This window comes from Falco cherrug, chromosome 1 (assembly GCF_023634085.1).
Source record: "Falco cherrug isolate bFalChe1 chromosome 1, bFalChe1.pri, whole genome shotgun sequence".
NCBI classification, from domain to species: Eukaryota; Metazoa; Chordata; class Aves; order Falconiformes; family Falconidae; genus Falco; species Falco cherrug.
This window is the reverse complement of record NC_073697.1, coordinates 112,411,343-112,435,593: the sequence shown is the minus strand read 5'-3', so window position 1 is coordinate 112,435,593 and position 24,251 is coordinate 112,411,343. Positions and strand designations below refer to the sequence as shown.

Sequence of the window (24,251 nt, the reverse complement as noted above, 5' to 3'; positions counted from 1 at the left end):
TTCAAGTTGTATCAGGCAGGTTTGTTTTGTTTTGTGTTTTGGTTTTGGCTTTTTTTTAAGCCTGTAAGGGGAATTCCTTCTTAAACGGGGCACTTGTGGGGAAGGAGGAGAGGCATAAACTTTATTTAAGAGAGAAGTAAATCAGGAAATCTTTCTCCTCCCACAGCCAGTCAACGCTGGGAAATGCGGTGGTGAAAGAGGCTGATATTTGCCCTCCTTTTCCTTTTGCACGTCTTCTGATGACATTAGCCAGATGAGATAAGTAAGGAATATTAATTTTGGTGCTACTTAAATGCGAGGTTAAGATGTAAGCTACCAGCCAGTAAGGGCTCCCTGGCACTTAAAACTCAGGCCTCCTTTCATTTTACTTTTTCAATAAAATAATCTGCCTACCTGACATTCCTCCTCCTCCTTGTCTTTTCTCTCTTTGCTTCTGGGTGTTTGGTTTATCGTTAAAGCAGTGGTTGTGTTTTGCTATGGAGTTGATGGTGTAAATCTGATCACGCTGCAGTCGATAAACTTATTCCCTTTGGAAAGCAACTTGGATCCTTTAGGATTGTAAGTCTCTGCATGAATTAAGGGGATTGTCTGGTTTTGTGTATGTGTGTATACTTCGTGTGTGTTAAGTCTGTCTATTTTTGGTTGTGGGGGGGTTGTTTTTGGCTGGGGTGTTGTGTTGTCTGTGTCATGTGTCATCTACACACACACACACACCCCAATACGTACATGATGATCTAAAGTATTTTTAAGGGGCATTTCACAGATTGAAGTTGGTGTTGGGAGTGTGATGCTGGTGTGTATGCCCTCTTTCTTTTCTGAGTGGTTTTTAGCATTTAAGTAGCAAGCTGTTGTGGATGAGTGTTACTAGTCAAACCTAGAATGCTGCACACAGATGCAGGTGCTTTGTATTGATACATATTTCTATTAAACTGGATTCTGATTTCAGCAGTCAGGTTTCCATGTCCTGAATTGGTTTTGGTGATAGGAAACGCTTACTAGAAAAAATGATTTGCTGTGCATTTCTCTTCCCCCTAAAGGAACGTTGTCGAGAATTGCAGGGGAAGATTAAACACTTAGTCTTGCTCTGCTAATCCGAATTGTTCTGTGAAAGCTTAATTTTAAAGAGTATGCTTCTGAACCAAATTTGCTCTTTTTCACTGGCAGTCAGTTTTGAAAGTGTTATCTATAACATACACACAGGATGGTGAGGGGGAGTCATTTTAACCTCTGCCAAGAGCAAAACACAACAGTTGGGAGAGTCACAATGTAATGATAAATATTTTATTGACATGTTCCAAACATATTGGATGTAAATTTACACACTATCTGAGATATGTTAAGTTTCCTTGTGAATTTTTATGTTCCTGTAAATCCTGGTTCATTAATTGGCTGTGAAGTAACAAACATCTGAGCCAATCCTTTGCTAGCAAGGAAACCTATGTGAGCTGTGATGGGCGATACCCCCCCCCCCCCCGCGAAGGCAAACCCCGGACACCTCCAAGCAGCCCTGCTGTGTGCTCAAGCTGGCTTTTCTGCATGCCTTGGGGGTTCTGGCACGTGGAGAGGGAGTGCATGAAAACCCTGTTGGCTTGGTTCGTCTCCAAAATGCAGGGGAGATAAAATCCACGTTTGCGTGAATGAATGACGGATGGATGGGTCATAGGTGTAGAAAATGATTTTCTGGCTCCTACAGAGGGTAGTGGGAATCTCCAAAGAAATTAATGTTCATGTTTCCAGATAATGAAATATTTTAAACCAGTATCTTTAGGCACTGCCACCATCTTGTTTCCATAACTGGTGAGCCCTGACGTGGCTCCTGTTTGATAGTTTGTGACAGGAATGGCTCCAGGTTTGGGGCAAGGCTCAGTTCTGCAGTCGCTGTGGGAGAGCAAAACAGCCTGCAGTAGAAGCAGACATCGATCCCTCTGCTCTGTTTCCCCAGGCATATGGGATTCTCATCCCCTGCTTCCCTCCCTAGGACAAGAGCAGAAAACCTGGGGGCAGCAGAGTTAAGAAAAACTCACAAGGGGTGTCTGGGTGGCAAGGTGACCTTGGCTGGGTGGTTGGCTGGTGGAACAGGTCCTGGGAAATCTCACTCTCCCACCGCCAAGCCCTTGATAAAGACTGGAGACAGAATTGTGCCTCTGTGGTTGTAGAACATGAGTGTTAGTCCATAAGGCAAAAGAGTGGAGAATTTTTCATCAAATCTGCAGCTTGTGGGGAATGTTGCACCTAAATGGGATTTTGTAGAGATGGGTTCCTCTGACTTTTATCAGCATCCTCATAATTTGAGGGTTCTCAATTAGATTTGCAATAAAAGTTTTTACTCTCGCAGCATGCTGAAAATGTTTTCTACTACCTACTCTTGGATGCTGGCTTTCTAATTGGTGATTGTTGAAAGGAAAAAATAAATCCAGTTTTGGATATACAGTTTGGCTTCAAAAGGTTATACAGTATTTATTTAACTGCAGTTCTTCTAAAATTCCTTTGCTGGAGTATTTTGAGGCTTTTGTAATTTTTAGTCAATCTAATGAGATTTCTGGGGCTCAGAGGACTTGGCTAACTCTGCCAGTTGGGCTCTGTTAGAGCTAAGTCTTTGATGCCGTGAGGAATCCAGAGACAATAGTGATGTCTGTATTTCAGTTGTTAACTGCAGGGGTTTGCAAGAACAAGTGATTCAGAAGCTGTGGCTTTCCAGCTGAAGGTGGCCTGGTTGTAGCTATTGGTTGTAACATTAGGGTGGTGGTGTGTGTGTGTGTTCATGAGTTGGTTTGTTTCATAGACTTTCCAGGAGTCAAATCTTCCATTCAAATCCAAGGTTAAGAAAACAGCTTTTTAAAAATAAACAGAACAGGCTTATCTGCTTTAGTGATTTTGGAGCCTCAGAATAACTGAGGTGTTGCTGAATTTTTTTAATGAAGAATGCCTCTAGAAATTAAGAGCTTGGGTGTGTGAATAAATTGCTGGCAGCAAGGAGGTACCCTGAACCTCGTGCAGAACATCACCGGTACTGTGGTGTACATGTGCATGCACATCGCTGCTGCTCTTGCAGGGACAGTTTAACTAACGCCGTCTGCAACCACACCTTTTAAATACCAAATCCCCAAACTTCTGGCTCATCACCTCAAGTGAGCACAACATGAAGGATTAAGACTTCAGTAAGGCTTTCAAGAGGGTGCTTACAGACTGAACACCTGTTCTGGTTAAAATTTAGATCCTAATTTGTTAAATGTAAATTTTCTAATGTTTACTGAATTGTCACAGGAGGTAGGCAGGAAATCTGTGTAAACGTGTCTCTTATCCTTCATTTGGTAGCATGTCATGCATTAGACATACCTAGTGATAACTTATTTCGTCATGTTGTATGTAGTTTACTTTGGAGCTTTATGAGCAAATGTTTTGGAGATGCCGGCTCTCCTGCATGGTGCTGGGTGACAGCAGCACTCGTGCTGCTGCTCATGCCACAGAACCCCAGTGGGACGGTCTTGTGTGAGCAGTTAGTGCCCTGCTGCTGTACTGCTTTTGTCCTCTCGGCTAAAGCAACGTTTTAGGTGTGTGAATGTCTATGACAGTGATGGGAGACTAGGCTGTATTACTTTGGAGGCTGTTCTTTTGCCAGTAACACTGACAAAAATGCTGTGGGAGACAGAAATACCGTGCTGTTGTCTCTTACCTGCCGCCTTTTAGTTAATTTTTTCCATTATCTCATATTAGATTGGCTGCTGGATTAGGTGTTGGTGATTAGTCTCCAGCTTTGGGAAGGAGAACCTTCTGGGTAATCACAGAAGAACAAAACAATTAAACTTACCAATAGCCACAGGAAACGTTACTTGAAGGAAATGGGAAACGCAAGGCATCTATTATTATTTTTACCTACAACTGTGATTAGAAATGCTGCGCGTCATACAGTGTCTTTCTCCTCTGTACCCACCTGGGATCTTACAGTGTCCTGTTGATGTGGGTTCGTATGCTAACATCTAGGAATGTAATTCATAACTAGGTCTATAGCTCACTAAAGCAAATGACTTTAAAAAAAAAAAAATCTGTCGAGGAGGAGGAAGGGAAAGATCAAAAGGAGCCAACCTTTTGTCGTCTCCTAACAAGCACAACACTCTTCTCAAATGTTAGTTATGGAAATATCCTTTTTACAGAAAGAAGTGTAGTCCTCCCAGCATTGTGTGTCTAATCTTCACTTGACCTGAACACAGGAAGCCTTTTATGCAGATGGACTTCTTTTTTTCTCCTGCATCTGCTTTTATCTTGCCTTAGCTCACCTGGTTTCAGCCTGTCTAGTGGTATGTGCAAATGTGCCAGTGCAGATGTGATAGGACTTGAAGAGAGTTGTAAGATTAGCTGAGCAATGCTTTTTTTCCTATTTTGCCATTTTAATCTTTGTTAAACCTCTTAGTCAGAGGGTGATTTCCATTTCATCTTGAGTTACGTTGGGCTTCCATGGCTCATTTCAAGCTATAGCTTGCCTCCTTAAACTTCTGATGTAACCCCTATTATTGCATTGCCCCAATGACTGTGAGGAGCAATACCTACTCCTGGGTATATAAATATTTTCTATTCTTTGCCTTCATTTGTCAGATGTTTGGGTTTGGTATGAGCACGAATGGAAAAGTTCATGCTTGTTTCAGGGGGAAGGCAACAAACGTTTATCTGAATGATCAAAGCAGAATTTATGAGGAAATACAGTGGAAACTATTCCTGGCTGTTTGGAAGCTGATATACGGGAGTAAGCCAAGAGGAACAGAAATGAGTGTACTCAGTTCACTTTTTCTTCTTAAGTCAAGACTTCTCCTGGGCCTTTCCTGGGCCTGAACTGCAGTGTGTTTCCACTAAGCAAATGCATTTTCTTTTCACGGGTCTAATTAATTTACTATGCATTTGTGATGTGCAGCAAAGGGTTGTGAAAAGCAGTGGCCCTGCTTTTTGTGAAGTGCTACTTCAGTGGAGTCATGGAAAGTGACATTTTATTCTGAATTATTTTATCATCTAGTATTATTTTACTACTTTTCATTTTCCCCCCTTACCTGACCTGGCTATTTACCACCACTGGCCAGTGTGGGCTCCAAGGTCAGGTGGAAACTTGGCTTTCCTGCGCTCTCTGAGGCAGGTTGTGTCCAGTGCCATGGTTGCTCCACTGCATTCCAGGTTAATGAGCCTAAACTTGTTATTCTCAGGCTTTCATTTTGTGTCTCTTCCAAAGCGTTCGCTCTTCCTTGGGTGAGGATAGCATGCCTAGCTCACTTGACCAAGCTGTCGTCATTACAGCCAGGTTGCTTATCTTGTTAAGTTAACTCTAATGAAGTGTGACAGCCTGACAAGTTCAGGCACCAGCTACTGGAAAGGAGCTGGTTCTTTAGAAATTAGGGGTTCAAGTACGTGTATTATATGGCTTTAGCAGATGTATTTCAGGACTTTAAAATGTTGCAACCAATCTAACGGACCTGACCTGAAGACATACTTGACATGAAGTTGCAGCAAGGCTGCAGATAAGGCAAACCTGTAACTAAACCTGATTCTTTCAGAGAGATGAGTTGTATGCTGTGTTTTCCTCCTCCATTGCATCAGGGAAGTGGTAGGCAGCTGGTAAGGTGATTCTGCCCAGCCTCATAAACACCAGCGAGGTGGTTTGTAATCCTTTCGAGGCCAGAACCTGTTTGGAATGCAAATGGTTTTCATCTGCAAATGGTTACCTGTGCAAGACTTCATTCCTTGGCTTTGGCAGCCCATGGCCTCACCTTCAGAGGACAGTAATGCCACTTGATTTCTTGGTTGAACTTGCTTATTCCTGAGGGGAACTGAGCGTGCATGTAAGGCTCATTTGGTAACAAAACCCGTGAAGTCTTACTGCAGTTTGTTTCATTGTGAATTAGAATCCATTAACTTGAGCCAGCTTTCTTCTGTCTTGTTGATTGCTTGCCTTTGGGGCCAGAGGTGTGAGACCCTCTGCCACCACAGCGTGGGCTTTAACTGGCATTTCACCTGCACTGACCTTTGTGAGTGGGTATGTTCGCTGTATCTGTCTCTTTCTTTTTTCTTACTTTTCCTCCAAGTTCTTAATTTTGTTCAACCTGCTGATACCTTATACCACCCCTACTTGCTGTAGGCAGGAGCATTTAGGGGAATACTTATTCCTTTATTCCTTGCAATGGCAGCTTCAGGCTATGGCTGGACTGGCAAAGCCTGTCACTCTTTAGATGGAAATCAATGTAGTTAATGTTATGCCAGCTAAAGCTGTGCTGGTTTTAGAGGACTGTATGCTGGAAAACGAAACATTTGTGGAGTTCAAAGGCTTCTGTTGCCTTCTTCAAATTCTCTAGCCCCCTTCCTCATGCTGTTACGTTTAGAGATATTTCTGTATAGCTTCCGAGATCTTGCAGAACAACATTCCTGTTGTTGTGGAGCTTGTGTAGGTCATTCCCAGATGGATTTAATACTTACAAGATGCCGAGTATATAAAGAATATTTTGCAGAGTGGGAAAAAACATTTGTGTCTCATATTTAATGCTTTTGTTGTCTTTTACTGACAACTGTAGCAGGTGTGTCAACGGGTAGCATTGCCTTTTGGTGTAGAAGGAGGCTGAGCTGGTGATTAAGGTTTGGTAGAGGCAAGACCTGCCTTGTTTGCGCCGTCTGATTCTCCAGCCCTTTGCAGACCTACCAGTGCGACAAGACTCTCCGCCGCCCTCATCATGATCTCTTGAGTACAGCATCATGCAGCAGTCCATTTTAGCCTGCTGAGCCAAAGGTTAGCTTGCAGCCTTTCCAAATCAACGATCGTACCATCTCGTTCTCTCCCACACTTAGCATTTTGAACAGCAGTGTCCAATTATGGCCAGGAGACGCTGCAAGAGCTTCACAGAAGGGTCATTATTTTGTCACCTAGGTGACAGTTTGTTACCCTGCCAGTTGTCTGGAGTGCAGCAAGCCACTTCACATACAGCTGACATGGTTTAGACACTTTTTAGTGAGCAAAATGGGTAGCTGTGTCCTTAGTCCTTGTCTCTCAGAAAAATCGGTTTCCAACTGTTGCATCTGTGATGAGGCTGCTTTGAATTGGTGAATTTTGCAGCAGTTGTCTGCTTTGTCTTTTTTCTGCTCGAAAAGGTGACATGAAGAGGGTTGTCCTGATTTAGAAGTGCTTTTGGAAGCATGAATCTTCAGAAGGTGCTGGGAGATAGGAAGGTGCTGTTCCTGTTTCTCAGATAGGTAAACTGAGAACGTGGCACTGTGACTTGTGCAAAAGTGCCAGAGGCCATCCAGGGATTGCCTCTTAGATTAAAAACAGGCTTCTGTGTTTATATTAACATATATTTATAATGCCTTCCTGTAAGAGGGTTCTCCAGACTGTCCACTGTGGATTTATACTGCAGGTCATGAATCTGAGCTGGGCGACTCCTCTTTGGAGATGCCCAAGTGTAGGTTCAGTTTTTTAATTCTTCTTTTAAGTTAGATTTTTTTGTGATGCTCCGTAGTAATTAATGCTGAAGTTTCTTCTTTCTGATAGCCAAGTACTAAACAGCCATCCCTTGCTACAGGGGAAAGAAACTACGTCTCTGCTGTGTGCCTCTTGCTCTTCTTCAGGGCTGGATTATGTGTGTACCATTGAAGTCGTGTTGTGCATAACATCATGTTAAGCATTTAACAACTCTGTTGCCACAGGTTGCGTTTTAAAGGAATCCTCTGCTGTCTCCTCACAGGAGGAATGAGATTAATTAAAAACTGTTCCTTCCATTGTAAGCATGGGCTTAGGCAAGGCTGTGAGACTGGGTGAGAATTTCCCTTGTCTGCTGCTCAGGCAGCACCGCTCATGCCAGTGTTTAGAAGGTCTCCTAGAGCTGCAGAGAGCATGAGGATGGGTGCACGTGTGGGGACGGAGCTCACACCAAATGCAACCACTGGAAGAGTAGCCACTGGGAATAAGGAAAGCTGGTAAAACTTGCCAGCTGACTTTTATTAGTGGTCTACCCTCTACCACCTCTTCAGGAGTCTTCTGTTAACAAAGGTACTCTCAGCTTGGGGAGTGCACTGTAATCCTTACAAGTCGTTTAAAGCAGTGTAGGCAGTTAAAGATTAATTTTGCATGCAGTGACCTCTTTATTTTTAACTGCTTTGCCTCCTGCATCTTTAGAAATAACAAACAAATGCTCCGAACATACCAACCCCCTTGGAAGACAATGATTTCATTGTGGCTGTGAACATGACATACATTACATAAATATTGGTGCTTACATGCCTGCTGATTCTTTGTCCTTGGACGCTGAGTCTTCCAGCCCCACTGGCTGTGTTTCCTCAGGGCTTGGGAGGAAACACAATCAACAATTTAAGATGCCGACATTACTGATTGGTCAAGACTACTTTTTTAGCTCGGTCCACTTAGCAAGGTGGGTGTGTTTTTATTAATGTGATTGGACTGGTTTATCTGTAACTTCAGTTTCGCAGAACACAGCTGTTGTTGCACTTCTATGCACTTCTCTTGAGCTTTTAGATGTCTTTGTGTTGGCTATTGCAAGATGTGAAAGAGTTTTACAAACACAGTTCAAGCCTTGTGTCATCTCTGGAAGAAAAATAACAAAGCCTTATCCTTTTGAAGGCAGGGGGAGGTAGAGGAATGATGCACAGAGAAATTGTCCTTGTAGCACACTTGTGAAATGTGTTGCGTTATGCCCCTTCCTCCCACATAGCTTCTGTACATGGACAGCAGTGTACTCCTACAGTGATGTAGTCATGCTGCTCTTTTAGCTCAAGTGGTGGGGTATTATGTTAAGGAGCTGCAAGTCCCAGTTTTCAGATGCTGCTGGTGACTGGTGCTGGAGGTAGTTTTAATTTCCTGAAGACTACATATAACTCCAGTGGAGCGAAGAGTTGTGCTCTGCTTGTTGCTGTAGCTAGGCCGCACTTCCTTGCAGAGAATGAAATCTAAATCTCTACATGATCTAACAGTTGTTTCCTAAAATATGAACAAAATCAAAGAATGAAGAATGTGTGTTGTTCAGAGCAGCTTGAGAAGCTGAAATATTGACTGAAGTAGCTCAGAGAAAAGTAGGGGGTTTTATGGGTTTTTTCTAGACTGTTTAATGTGTTTGTTTAATCTTTGTTAGCAAAGCATTTTAAATTAAGTCAGAGTAATTGTGTATATGTGCTCCTGTAATTTTTAAGGTCACTACCCAGATACAGGCACCAGAGAGGGTAACTTCTGGTGCAGTATCTTGCTCCTTGGATCAAAGACACCTTATAAAACTGAGGTGCATGTGTAAGCGAACTGAAGTGTAACCTGCAGGCAGAAACCTGGGGGTAGGGGGCGAGCCTGTAGACTTGTTTAACCTTTGAATGCCTCTTGGCTCAGTGGCCCTTGGATACTGCTACTTCATGGAAAAAGTTCTAAATATAGTACTCGTTTGTTGTTGAATAATGACTTTACAGGGTGGATGCTAGAGTTTCCAGCTCTTTGCAGGGCATAAGCAGTGTAGGAGCTATATACTGTAAATGAGACCGATACTAAGTATTCAGTTCAGTAATACTGCTGAGCACTGGCACAATTTACTTGTTGATTTATTTGTAAAATATTGTGTTGGAAGTCTGTTTGTCGTAAAAAGCTTCCTAAGATGAAACCTGAGATTTATTTTTGCCCTTAAGAGATGTTGCCTTTTTCACTCCCTTTTTGCCTGGTATGTATCAGCTGTCAGGCATGTGACCTCCCTGTCCATATGTCTACTTGTAGAGCTGAAGACATTTTGAAAGATAAATAGAATGGGCAGGAAATGTTTTGGGCAAAGGGATCAACAAGATCATCTTTCCCCAGAAGAGGGAGAGGCAAAATCATGGGAAAGGTGAAGAAATTCACCTGAGGTCACCCCGCAGGTCTGCAGTGAAGCTGGGGTCTGAAACTGTTTTTTCAGAATCCAGACCTTTAACCAAGATGTCATCCTTTACTGGAAGTTCAAAAACCCTCTTGGTTTTAACCACCTAGTGAGTGAATCTGCTTCTTTTTGTTGCTCTGTTTTCTCAGAGCTTTTACCTCAGAAGACCCTGCCGTCTTGAACAACTTCCTTGTATAATCCTTGCTTCATTGCTGTTTCATTTCACTAACTTTCACATGAAAATCAGATGCTTCCCTGTCTCTTCTTTTTCCTCCTTATACAACTTTTCCCTGTAGCTGTAGCTCATTAAATTGTGCAGCTGTGTGTTATTTAACATCATAAAGCGTTTAGAGATATCATTCATATATAAAATGAATGTGCATTCTAGTTCTGGTCTCGAGGTAGCTAACTTCTGTGTAGAGTTGACAACTTTTATGGCTTTGTAAAAGCTTTTACTTACCTTTTTATTTAGTGGTTTTCTTTATTTTTTTATTTAGTGTTTTCTTAATGATTTGTGTGTAGGTAAATAAATTTATAATGCAGTTATTAAGTAATCTGTTTAATTATGTACATTAATATAGGTATGAAGTTGTATTGAAAATGTCAATTATTTTGCTTTCCACGAGTTCGCAGTAGGCAGCATGCTGAACTGGATTGCTACGGGCTGGCACAATTCCATGTGTGTGCCCTGACCTGTGGTCAGAGGGTTCCTGTTCTGCTGAAAATGATGTAAATAAAACCATGCACCAAACCGTACCCTCCAGGGAGGCAGGTGTGCTAGTGCCAAGGGGCTAACCTCAGAGAAAGAGGAGAAGATGGCAAAGCTTTGTTTTTCAATTATTCGATAATGAGAATCTTGCTGGAGTTTGGCAACAGAGATCTGAAGCAGCCATGCCAGCTCTTATGTATTGCATTGGGTATTCATAACTCATGATTGCAATGTAGCTGGCTCTCGCCTCTGCTTGCTTTTTCTTTTTTCAAGCAGGTTACTTAGCATTTGTGTCTCTAGGTTTTTTTCTTCTGAGGCATGGAGGTCATCTATTTCCTCTCCAAGAACATGGGGAGATTTGATTGGTGTCAATCACTTATGAAGCCAGGGATGATGTGATCAGCTCTGTCTATATCTGATTTTCTACATGTGTAATTATTTATTTTTTTCTTGTGGGTGTGTGTGGGGTTTGTTGTGTGGGCTTTTTTGTTTGGTTGTTTTTAAATTCAAGTACTGGTTTTGGGGCCTGATTGCCATTGTTTCCTGCTGTATTCTGGATCTGTGTCAAGGAGTTTGCTGGTAGCTCTTCAAAGCCGTTTCTGAGAGCAGGAGCGCTCGTCTCACGAGCCTCGAGGGAGTAGCAGGGATAGAGAGGGCTGCAGCGTACCCTGCTCCTGGCAGGGAGGCAGACCCTCCGCAGCCTTCGGTGTGCTCGACCCCTGGGGTGACGGGTGAACTTGGCCGTTTAGCTTGTTTGTAAGTATGTGTGTACAAGCTTGTGCACATTTTCAAGGGTAGTGGAAACTGTCGATGTAGAAGTGTGTCCTGTGGGGCACAAGCAAGCACACTGCTCTGTTCTTCTGTCACCGCTTTTGAGCATGTGCTTGCTTGTGTTTCTGTGAGAGCTGGTTTGCGGATCTTTTGCCCGACTGGAAACGTGTGGTGTGTGGGAGATGGCACTTCTCAACTTTGCTGTGTGCATGTGAAAGCTGTGTGGTTGATTGTATGTCTTACAGAATGAAAGTAGGATGCCTTTAGGAGTGTCCTTATGTCTTGCAGAACATAATACCTTTTCACATACCCCCTTGAATAATCATTAAAAACATTTTCTTTTTTTTTTTTTTAAAAAAATCTTTTTTTTCCTCTTTTAAGTATCCTGGCCAAAGCAAATGGGATAAGGAATTAGAGCAAGCTGAGGCTGGTATAATATACCAAACCATGACTCTAACAGCAATTAATGCAAAGGAACAAATGTTTTACAGTGCCCTGCAGTTATCCTTAGTTCTTAGTGGTAAACTGAAATAAGCCTGGTATCTATGCACTCGCTAGACTAACTGCCTTTTTTACTGCATTATGTGGTTTATTGCTCATTTTTTCTTCCATTTTCTGGCTTCTCTCAGGCTACTCTTCTTCCCCTTTCATAGTGACCCCCAAAGAAGAATATTACGGTTAGTGCAGCTGATTTTTGATACAGTTAAGTTTTGATACTTGCACATGGTCTGTGCAACCCAGTATTTGACCGTATTACTCTGCGGCTGGGATTGGCGGTGGCTAAGAGCCAGTTCTCTTGGGGTGGGGGGGGGTGGGGGTGGGGGGGAAGAGGGGGTAAGGTGTGGTGCACGGAGAATTCACTGATTCTGCTGAGTCTTAAGTGCATACCCTGTTTTAAGCTCAGGGTAGTTCTTCTAGCTTTGTTGGAGCTGCTCACATGCTTGACCAGGGCTTCATCTCACTATGTCCCAAGTCTTTCCTCAATGAGGAGGTTGTCCCACTTCATAGACTGTACAAATAAATCTGTTTATAAATCTGTTATCATTCAGAAAGATAAGGTAGCTGTGTAATATTTCTACATACATGTTTAGGTTTGGACTGGCATAATTTTCAGTAAGAAACTGGTTTTCTTTGCACTTGTTAAGAAGTAAAAGCATTAATGCCAGTTTAGTTTCTTTCCCATTGGAAAGGTACTGGTTGTACCCTGTTGCTCTCCCACATTTTGTCTTGGACTTGCAGTGAGTTTGGGGTGGAAGCCATACAAAGAACAGTATGCCGGGGAGCTCGTTTTGTTGTGGCAACCACGAAACAGATAAGAGCATAGCTGTTAGTGCTTCCCTAGTCAAGGTTACCACATCTTGCCCCGAAGCTTTACCGCTTGTTTGTGTGGAAAGAGGGAGATGGGAGAGAGCCAGAGCGTTAGTGGCTTGCTGCATGTGTATTATATTGGTGTATGAAGAACATCTGTGTGAAAACTTGAAGAAATATACTCTTCAGGCAAGAAAAAGAACGTGTAATGTAAGAAAACACTGTTACTTAATACATTTTTTGCTTGGAAGCTATAGCCAACACATGCTGTAATACTTCTCACTCGTGTGACACAGTAGCAGCATGACAATTCAGATTTATTACTTTTGGTTTCTCTTAAAGAAATCCTGAATCTGGAATCAGAAGAATGTTTTTTTCTTTTAAGCTACAGAAGGGAGACTATTTCAAAATGACATAAATCAAAATTATATTAAAGGCCAACAAAAGAGATGAAAACTTTTTTTGGAAGATTGTCTATAATGTTTGGCAGAAGAGACTAATGTGCTGTGGTTTTTGGCTGAATTTATAAATGTGAAATACTCTAGGGTCCATCTCTTTGAAATGAGCTATTTTTAGGTATTTTATCTACCTATATATTCAAACAGCAGCATGAGGGGTGTGTGGTATACAGAATGTATGTATGGTGTATGTGTGTAATTTATGTTAACTGTATATACTACATTATATAAATGCAATTACAATTTTATATAGAATATTCAATTACAAAATTGTATAGTGCAAACACTCCACTGGATATCTTGATCTTGGGCAACAAAGTCTGTATTCTCTGGTTGACCACTGGGCTGGCAGTACATAATTTTCATGGAGATGAATTTGTCTGTGGTACGTGTATCTACAGATGCAGTTTGTAATGAGTACATTCATGTATGTATGTGCTCAGCCTTCTTCCCATGAACTGCACCATCTAATACTTGGGAAGGTGCACCAAGGACCTGTGAGGGGGGCGCGTTTCCGAGGCTTGCTGTGTCTCTCGTAGCAGCCGGATGGAAGTAGTCAGGCCAAGTGGATCAGAACGAGTTGGCTTTGTGTGTGTTTGCTCTTCAGTAAACTTTTTAAAGACATATTTCTTCCCCTTTTAATGCGTTTTTAAATTTAGTTATGTGGTTGTGTTCTGTGTAACCAAGTCACACCACAAAGGACATGGTGTGGGATCATCAGTTAAAGCCGCTGCTTCCTCCTCTGATGCTTTGGCCTTCTGCCTCTGATTTCTAGGATGTCTCTGATGTTTTAAGCAAAGGCAGTCACCCTCTGGACTGCTAGGAAGGTGGTTTCAAGTCAATAGTTTCTACAGCCCTTCCTCCTAGGCTGGGAGCCTGGTATGATCGCTGCCCCGTGATATGTAGGTTACGCCAAATGGATACCATTTGCCCCTTTTTCCTCCCTAGGTGGAGACTGAAGTTTTGCAGGGGGCGAGCATGAGCCCTCATGCCCTGGTCACTTCAGTGATGCTGTCTGGTACAGTTTGCACTCCTAGCTTCAACTGCGGGCTTAGCGCTCAGGTCATCTTACAGAGATCTACACAATTCCATTTAAAAAACCGTATCTTTCCATGTAGCAGCACTGGTGTGTCTGTGTAACAGTTGCTAAATTGTTATTGACACTGCTTAAGGTGTTTACAAAGGGCTTCAAAAATATCAATTATAAAATGACTAGAGCAATGACAAAAGAGTGAAAACAGTTTTCAGTTTGGTTTCCACAATAAATCTTCAGGCTGACCCTCTGGGCATGGCTGTTGGGCTGGGAAGCACCAGCTCCGGAGAGGCCCAAGCCTTCCATCTGCTGCCAGCAGAGGCTGTCGGGTGTCAGCGCTGCGGCGTGAACAGGCGCTGCTGAAGCCAGTGCCTGGGTAAATGAACGGACTCCAACATCGCAGAGACTTATCTTAAAACTTGTGTGGTAGGACGTAGTCAGAGCAGTTAACGCTGGCGAGGCCAGGTGCTGTGGCGAGGAGCTGGCGGAACGAGGGCTGTGGTTGAGCCGCAGCCAGACCAAAAGGGACCCCCCACCCCCTTTTCAGGGCTGTCTGTGTGGCATCTTCCATGATGCTCTGAGTTTTACAAAGCACTGCATTGTAAAGCTGGGCTCCAACTCTTCACATTTATTTTCCCTTCTGCTCTATCTCTATCCCTAGGTGTAGTAATGCTCATAATGCTTCAGAGTTTTGCTGTTTGCAGTGGGGAACATAACAAGTAAAAGCTACATGTAAACAGCTTTGTTGGCTACTTTTACTTTCCTTGCTTATATTGTACACCTTAAATGTGCTATTTCTTTTGGCGTAATGGCAAAATCGCTGCTTATGGGAACTGCCGTAGATAATACAAAAAGCTCTTTGAAAAGAGCTTTATCAGAGTACAAAGTACTTGGAATTGAAAGCCCCTAGAGGGTTGCTTTATTTTCCCCCTTCATTCAAACTTGTAGTGGTGCAGGATCGAGATACATCATGCCCTATTTTCGGCTGATTTGCATGTTAGAGAGAACGGAGTAATTGGTGTTTAACCAGAACAAAAGAGGATCTGTTTGCTAAAAGAAAAAGAATTCTTGAAGTAGACCGTAATACATATACTGCCTTTGTCTCTTCTCTCATTAAGAATTGAATAGGATGGCCTAGTAATTAGAATGTGGAAGGCATTGCTTTGGTGTTGATGCTTTTTGAGCTAATTGGTTTGAAAATTATATTTGATGTAGCTCTAAGGGATGTTGGCACAACACCTTCTTGGGACATGGACATCCTGTACTCCCATTTAACTGCAGAAATAGGCACTTTGAGGCAGGGATTTGTCTTTTGGTTTTTGTTGGGTATTTTTATTTATCTTTTTTATTTATTAAACCCATATTTACCTTCCCAGCTGAACACACAGGATGCATTGTCACCTGTAAATAATTATTCTTGCTAGTGTGAAAACCTTGAAATGACCTTGGGAACAGATCAGCCCCTCTTTCCCCAAGTACTTAGTTCAAACCTTAGTAAAGCAGAGATTTGAGCTAAACTGGGTTTGGATTTCTGCCTTTCTGCATTCTTGGAAAGGTTTTGTTGCTGTTGCTGGGCTAGCTGGGTTTTTTTTCTTTTGTTTTGACAAAAAGATAAAAAATTAGTTCTTGAGTGACTGGAATAAAAGGTCTGGAAACATGCAGGAGGCTTTCTTTGGTCAGCGTTGGTGTTCGTGTTCTTCTTCAGTTCCATCTCTGATGGTGGAGACATTAGGGAGATGTTTTTTGCCTTCCGTAGATTCTTCCCTTGTATTCTGAAATGGGATTGCTTTTAATCCATATGCATACAATGGATTTATGGTGGCTGGAGGTACTAGGAAATTCAGAGAAGGAAGATGCATTTCTTGGACTGAGAGATAAACTTAGCAGTAGAGATTCAGCTATAGAGGATTTAAGTGTGTGTTATTTGATAACACTTGTTTTGTGGTACAAATTGAAGTCTCAGATCTGTTGTTGGTTCTCTGTAGAGCCCTGTATGATCATCTTGAAGTGTTACAGTGTGATGGAGTTGGTATTTTATGAGGATGAAGTGAACTTCTAAAATTTCCCACAAGGTTTCAGTGATAAAAGGAACACTGTCTTAAATGACTATAGGTTCAGGGAGTATGTATTTAGCACTGTGGTTTCTATTTAAATGGACTCAGTCTTGCAGTGAACAAAAGTTTGCTTTTCTTTACTTTTCAGGTATGTTTTTTTCTCCCTTCTCGTGGTGGGTAGGTGTGTGCCTTTTCACAGTGTTTTTGTTTGGCTGCTTACAAATGTATGTTGAGTCGATATTAAAGTTGTGATCCTGCTTTAACATTTGTATTTTTATTGTACTACAACTTCAATGCCCTTTAGTGTTTTAAGGCTTTATCTTTAGATGTGGTAGATACCTAGATGCCTTAGATCTCTTTAGATACCAGTAGGTGACACTCAGCTGTGGTGCAAGTCTTAAAATACTGGGTTAAGGCTGATGGCCTCTGAGGCCTGGCTGCATCTGTGTCCCCATGAGGTCCCTCGCAAGGCACTGCTCAGAACAGTGTTTCACTGGTGTCCCTTGGACCTGTGCTGTTCAGTGTTTCTGTCGGTACGTATAGCTAATCTCTGCTCAGGGATCAGTCTGGATGGGAGCTATCTATTAGTGTAATTTTCCTAACACAGACACATGAATGCTGGCTGCAAACTGCTTCTGCAACACCAACCTCTGTTTTCTCCTCCATCTGTGCGCATCAGTATGTCAGGCATCTGCCAGCTGGGCAGCAGCAGATACTGAGGCTCGTCTGGGCTGAAGTGCTGTCAGCCTGAGATCCTTCCCAGCTCCTTGTCTCCCTCACTGCTTGGTTAGTAAATCATTCCCTTCTTGACCGTCAGCCGGGGGCTTCTCAGGCTGCAGGCAGAGACTGGATCTGGAGACGTAGTTAGCCGCAGTCGGCTGAGACGTACTTCCCGTGCCAGCTGCAGGCAGCGGTGGTCCTGGGCATTCGCTGCGGTTGTGTGCCCGATACGCGGCATTCAGTGCTAACCCAAACAAGATGGACTGTTTTATTTAGCTGTGTTGTACGTAAACACTCTTAGATTTGGTATTTTTACAGTGCCCTGGTGGCTCAGTGTGTGCGCTTTGTGGGCATGACATTCCTTGCTGGCTGAAGTCTGGATACCTGCAGGGGCACTGGAATCCTGCTCCTGGGGACTGGGGCACCCAGCAACACCTGCAGGTGCACCCAGGTGGATTTTTTTCATAAATAGCATGTTTGTAAGATGGAACTTGGAGAAGGGTAGGAAGAGGAACTTGAAAGACCCGACATAAATGGGAGTCCACAATGTGGGTGTTTTTTCTGAAACAAACTTCTGGTTTTTTTCTTACAGGGTCTCCTTATTTGAAAGTGGGCCTAAAAGACAAAAGGTTTAAAAGGGGTTAAATAAACTGAAAAAAAAACCAAACCAAAACCCCACAGTGTATTTCCGTTCAGAGTTTAAAACAAGATGTTGTGGATTGACTCAAAATGAAAATTGTCTTTTTTTTTTTTCTTTTAAGTTTTGCCAACAAACTGAAGACATGTTTGTTTAATCATAGACAAATTTATCCTCCTGTTTTTTTGGTTCTGTTTTGTTTTCAGTTTAGCCAGCAAACTGAAAAAAGAAACTGTTCTGCCAGTGCTACTTCCAGTTAGGATTGCTCCAAGGAGCTGTGTGAATCTTCCCCTTTTACACTTTATCTAGGAACCATCAGAATTTGTTTGCTGATTAATACCTTGGAAATTATAAATTAACCATATGGAACTACTTCAGTTTAAGTAACTTGTATGTTCTGATGATAGTTAATCCCCTTAGAATGTGTTTTTAACAACCAGTTTGTTTTCACCTGAGGTGATTAATGCTCTAAAAATGGGTGTTAACTGCACCAAAGACACATATTTTTTTTTTTTCTTTTTTCCAAGGAGGAATGCTCCTGCGGACCATATTTAATGGTCTAATATGCTTTACTTCTCAATATGCTGGCTTTTTTTAATGGCTGTGTTTGGGAAAAAAACTGTTTATTTTCTGTCTGCTAATGACTGATCTTCCAGCCAGCTGGAGCGAGCTGTGTGAAGTATGCAGCGCACCGAGGCAGTCCTGTGGGCATGCGATGGCTTTGGGCCTGGGGTCTGTGCCCCGCTGCGGAGGGAAGGGGTGTGCAGCCCACCACCAGCCTCACAGGGCTGCGATACTGTGAATCATAAAGTCATTAGCGATATTAAAACTTTAGACAATGGGCTGTGGTAATTCTGCTGCCTCCTTCTGCTTAATTTTTGTGCTAATTTATTGCTCCTCTATATTCCTACTTCTGTCACCTAAATGCAAATGCACTGGCAGCCTGCTTTATGGATAACACTTAAAAAATAATGGTGCAATAATGAATGGTGAATTGCAGTGGAGATCTTGCTGAAGTGCTTGCAATATCCGTGTTAATTTCAAATGAATTAATTGCAGTTAATACTATTGTATTTAAAACCTGTCAGAAGCTATAACAATGATTAGGGTGTAAGTGTAAAATGTTATTTCAGAGCAGCATCAACATGTTTTAAGATAGCAATATATGGTGTTAAAGTGTGTCTGACCTAATGGCAGTCATCATCAGCTTTTGTGCTAAGCCAGTCTAGAATACATGAATCAAAAGTATGTAATTGAGAAAAAGAGGTGCCATAAACCCATTCATTTTTCCCCTTGATCAGAAGTGAGCGGGTTCTTTACCCCAGTACTGTACTTGAGAGCAGTGGCAGGATGCAGGAGGGGTTTTATCCAGCAGGGCTTTGGATCCTGTTGATCTCTGGTGCTGGGCTTGCAGATGCTGCTGCCAAACGTCATCTGTCACCAGTGGGTGGTTCCAGTACAGACGCAGGGAAAGTGCAAAGAGGCTGCATGTAGCTATGGAAGAAGCATTTCTTTAATATTATTTTCCAGTCCTTCAAAACAAATTGATGCTATGGCAAATTATTTATTATTCAGTAGTTAATACTCTCAAGCAAACGTGTCCCAGCCCCTTTCACTTGAGTCCTTGGTGATGATGCCTTGAGTGTCTACCACAGTTCTATAAATTTTCCCCTTGGGAATGCGCCTTTGCTGGAGAGGTGAGTCAGGTGGCAGGTACCCGGGTACACCATGTCTTTGTGGGATACACTGACAGAAATTACAAAGCCTGCAGTGCTGCTGGGGGGAGGTGCTGAGACTTCTTGCAGGCACATCCCACCACTCCTCGTGTGCCATGCGGGAGGCTGAGATGCTCTTTGGCTCCCAGGAATGAGACAGAAAATTGCCTGTCTCGGTACAAGCCGGGAGCTGTGTGAAGGTGCTGAAAAGTTAACAGCACTTGGTGATTCACCCTGCAAAGTGGGTAAAAGCGGGACGTGGGCTCCTGTCTGTGCACTTCCTGCTGCCCCCCCTCCAGCGAGGCGCTGTGCCCCAGTTTGAGCACCTCGGGAACTGGAGGGGAAGGGCCGCATGTGGAAAGAAATCTGCAGTGACGCTGCAGGGAGGATGTGCAGTGAAGGGGCTGCTGCCACTAGATCACCTTCCTGATTACCTTTTTAATAAGTTGCTGATGGTTGTGGCAGAAGTGCGAAGCTCTTGAGTGTCAGCTCCTCTCTCTGTGCCCCCGCCGGCATCTGCTCTGCTGGCGTTGGCCCCCGTACATAAGACCGGCCATTGGTCCAACTGCATCTTCATTTCTGCTGCTTGCAGTGCAGGTTACAGCTGAAATCCGCCCCCAGGCAGCTCTTGGTGGGGAATCAGGGGTCCTTGAAGTTGGGCGGTTTGGGCAGTTAAGGTCAAAATAGTAAGTCCTTTCTCTTTAAGGTGAGGCAAGTTGTGAATGGAACTTTTAGTGCTTCCCCCAGGGTAAGAGCTGTCAAAGGGTAGACCTACTGACGTGGCAGCACATGGCAAAAGGCCTCTGTTCTGCCGCAGCTTTGTGAAACCTGGAGAGCCCGAGGAGCGGGAGGCAGTGAGCTGCCTCTGATGCTTCGCAGCCGCGGTCTCATTCTGTGCTCCTGCCACGCCATCAGAGAGGCTCCCACGTCTTCACACCTGGCTTAGAGAAACAGGCACATAACTTTTTTCAGTTTAACCACTTGTATTTCTATTTTGGTTCTTGGTGTCTGCCTTTGAAGAGCACTACACCTGCAGTTTGTCTCCTGATAGTGGAAAGCACAGAATATAATCTTAACAGATTAAGACAGCTGCATTTTGTTCATCTCAAGCATGAGTTCTGCTTGACGATTTGTAGATAGAGTTTCCACCTGACACAAAGGAAGGGACTAATTCTGGCATGTGTGGGACTGATAAGATTTCAGGCCAGATCTCTCTCAAAAGAAAAAAAAGAAAAACCCTCTTGATGTGTTACATAGTTCAGTAATCAGTTTCCAGGTTCTTTAATGAGATCTGTGCTTTAACTGATTTAGCTACATGTCTCAGTACACAAATGATTTATAAAGGGAGAAAAGGTCTGTGTTGATCTCCAGTGAGTGATACCCTGTGCTGAAGTCACTTTGCATGTTTGTATTACATATGCTGCAGTACTCTCTTTCCTTTAACAAGGAATTTGACTTCATTTTTTTTGAGAGTGACAGAGCGTTGTATTGTTAAAAGCTTTTTATTGATGTAGATTTGTATATATGTTTACATTTATATGTAAATGTAATTATTTAGTGAAGATTAGCAGTCATTTGACACCCTGTCTTTCCATTTTGTGCATTACTAGTCATTTGCAAATTCATTTTGGTGTAGGTCAAAAATTACAATTACTATTATATTTAATGCATGAAATATTCCTGATTCACCATTTCCTTGGACAGCCCTTCTACTGCAAATTTTATCTGATTTCTTTCAAAAGCAGCAGAGAGTTCATCATAGTCTCTCATGTTCTTAATCCATCCCTACATGGTAGTTTGGTCGCCACTTCCTGATGAAGAAATCTGGGCTGTGGAACCTGCTGAAACCATAGATAACTCTCCATTTAATCAATTAACTGGTAGTGGAAACATTTGGAATTACATTAGTGCATCTGAGCGCCAAACATCCATGTGGCATTGGGCTGCGCTGCGTGGATTTATGGGGTCTGATTGCTGTTGTCTGGTGGAGTTTCTTTGTGATTAAAGAGCACAACAGCTTTTCTGTTTGCAGCACACCTTCGCTGTGTGTTAATGCCCTTTCCCTCTGTGCTGGAAGGCCAAGTGGTGTCTGGACTGGGTCCACACAGTGCTCCAGGAATGATCTGAACAACTCTGCTTCCTCCATTCTCCTTTCTCTGTAGTTAGAATAGAATTTGGGGCCTGAGGGTGTCCTGGCTCCCTCTAGTAATTGCATCATTCCCACTAACTAAAGAGTGCAGATTCTTTTTTTTTAATAAAAGCTTCTTTATATGCATTCTTGAGTGTTGTTTTAGTTTGCAACTACCCAAATTGGAATGCATCCAGACACCAAGTCCTTATGCTTCCTTCATGTCCCTAAACTCTCTTATGGGTAATTTGCATTTCAATGCTGCTCAGTTGCACTTTGCTCAGTTTAAGGGAGGGAAGGTCCATGTGGTAGCGTATGCTGATTTACATATGTTGCTAGTACTAGCTAATTGTAATGTGGATGCTTTGCTTCCTTCAGGCAACCAAACCAGGATATTTTGTTGTAATATCCTGTTGGTTTAAGGTGAGAGGTAAATCGGAGTTTGCTCTGCTTGATTTACAGCTGGAATTTTGGTTTGAGGTTTGGTGGTAAAGATCAGAGACACTTAAAGGATGTGATCAAAAAACTGAGCTGAAAGGTATTACTTTAACAGTTGTTGCAAAAACTTATGAAAACAAACTTTTCGGTTCGCGAACTGAAAATAATAAAGGAAGGGCAGAAACGCTACAGGGCACTGTTGAGTAGTAGCATGATGTGTCATTTGATGTTTTAGCCTTTAGCAAACACTAGGATATCTCTAGAACTCCACTGAATGGCAGCCAGTGCCTGCAAAAGCCAGCTGTAAAGGTTTGCCATCAGATCCTAGAGGTTTGTTCTGTTGAAAATATACCAGTTTCCAGGTATCCAACCATGCTGATGAGTCTTCTGTGTTTTTTAACAAAATCAAGATTGGAGGGGGAAAGATACTGGGAGGGGAGATGAATAAATCCCAGTCTGTTCTTTCCCAGCTACTAGTTGGCAGACAGCAGAGTCCCGTCTAAGCTTGGAGGATATCTTTTCATTTTTGCAGTAGAGCCGCATTTATGTGACTGCATCTTTTTGTGGGCCAGTGTGCATTAAAAAACCCACACATGAGCAGAGGAACCCACTGAGGCAGTGTCCGCACAGTACCACTATAAAGCTTTTTTGCTTTGCACTAGTTTTTTGTACCTGCTGGAAGATGCTTGGAATTTGTCAGATAAGAGACCTGCCCAGGTGAGCCAGACCTGTGCTTGCCTTAGATGCAAAAGATTCTGAAGCCTCACCTGAAAACCTGATTTCTTCTTGGATTTGGGCTTTCCCTTCCAGAGCTGGTGGGATATCTTGGTTGCTGTTCTCTATGGATTTTGTAGCTACAGCATGGCTTAATGACAGAAAAGAACCTCACGCTGGAAGAAAGCAAACCTCTGAACAATCCTAAAGTGGCTCTGGGTGCTGCCTGCAGAATCCTTCCCAAGTGTTCTTGGTGGCTTTTGCGTGGCTGTGTTCTAACTTTGGTAACAGCAAATACTCTGTGTTTTGAAGCACTCTTAATTTGTGCTCTTAGGAAATGGACACAAAAATAAAATGGGACTGCAAAGAGATGTCAGATTAAATTTTGACTGTGCAGTGAGGGCTGCAGATGGTGACGGTGCAGAGCAGCATGTTGGGTGCTGTAAATGCTCCCCTCCTGAGAGCTCTGGAGCAGTTCCCTTACCAAAATGCTTAGTTGTTTTTATTGTTATTACTACTACTATTTGCAGTGCTGGTGAGTGAAAAGTTCCAGCAGGTGCTGCATGGAGGCCGAGCTGTCTGCTGACAACTCAAGGAGCGAGTTTCTTGCCCACAGACCTTGTTCCATGTGGAAGTGGCAAGTTGATTGCAAGGCTCTGCGCAGCTCTTGCAGTCAAATCCACTGCTGTGATGTACCCAAAGCGCAGCACTTCAGGTTAGGAGGGTGCTTATAGTGAGGTGAACACGTGCCTGAGAATTGGATTGAGCTTTCAAGCTCCTTTTAGGGTTTTGGGTTTGTATCTGTGTCTTGTCTGCTGTTAGTGTGGAAAGGCCTTGACCAGGTCTGCGTGTTTGCTTTTAGCAGGGAACGCCTGCCTCCGAGAGGAGGAGAGCAGCCAAATATAGCAGAAAAGGCTGTGCCGTAGGAGCAGTGTATTGCTGATAATTGCCACGTTAGTCTCAACAAACAAACTGGATGCAATGCTGGCTGGATTTAAATACAGGATCCTCATAGCAGCAAAAAGGTTTCTGCATGCTCTGACTCATGAAGATGATTTTAAAGAAAATGGGCATTTTTAAAATCCTATTTTCTTTCCATTTTCATCCTCCTTTGATGAAAACACTTGAAACACCTTTTTAACTCCACGTTTTAAGTGCTTTTTTATAGCCATGAAATATACCCTTGTGTGGTTTTCAGGTCTTTTTAATTTTTAAAAGCCCTCCTTATTGCTGCTGCATAAGGAGAAATTTTTAGATTATGGGGAGAAGCAAATGTGACATTCTGTTCCGTATTAAAAGTTAATTTAGGGCAGAACTGCAGACCAAGAAAAGTGTCTTTTCTTTTCCTATACCTCCTTGTAATGTAATTGACCCTTAATACCTCTGCAAGATCTGGCACTTGGGCAATGGAAGCTAACTGCCCAGGGGCACAGTGCTAACACAACTGAAGGAATTTGCCCAACTGGAATAAAACTTGCTATATTCAAGGGTTTTAAAGCATGTTCCTGTCTAAAGCAAAGCTTGTGGTACCAGATTTGGACAGCGAGTGAGGTGATGTAAACAGGTACCTGGCCGTGAGGACTGGAAGAACCTGGACCTGAATGCAAACAATGTTCTTTGTTATGGAGAGCTATAAAAAACTGCTGTGCCCATGCCAGTTCCCCTTGGCCACATGGGATGAGGCGTGGTTTGAAAGG

General features: G+C 42.8%; 1 protein-coding gene across 14 annotated transcripts in view; it reads left to right on the top strand.

Moving 5' to 3' along the window:
- Positions 1-24,251, top strand: part of MSI2 (musashi RNA binding protein 2) — a 255,916-nt gene that overhangs the window by 39,496 nt on the left and 192,169 nt on the right. Inside the window, exon 1 of one of the 14 annotated variants that reach the window (XM_055720931.1) lies at positions 11,238-11,334. The exons of the other annotated variants lie outside the window; for them this stretch is intronic. The gene's annotated coding sequence lies outside the window, so the exon portion shown is untranslated. Of the gene's footprint in view, positions 1-11,237; positions 11,335-24,251 lie in introns of those variants that run through there. 14 annotated transcript variants of the gene reach the window in all.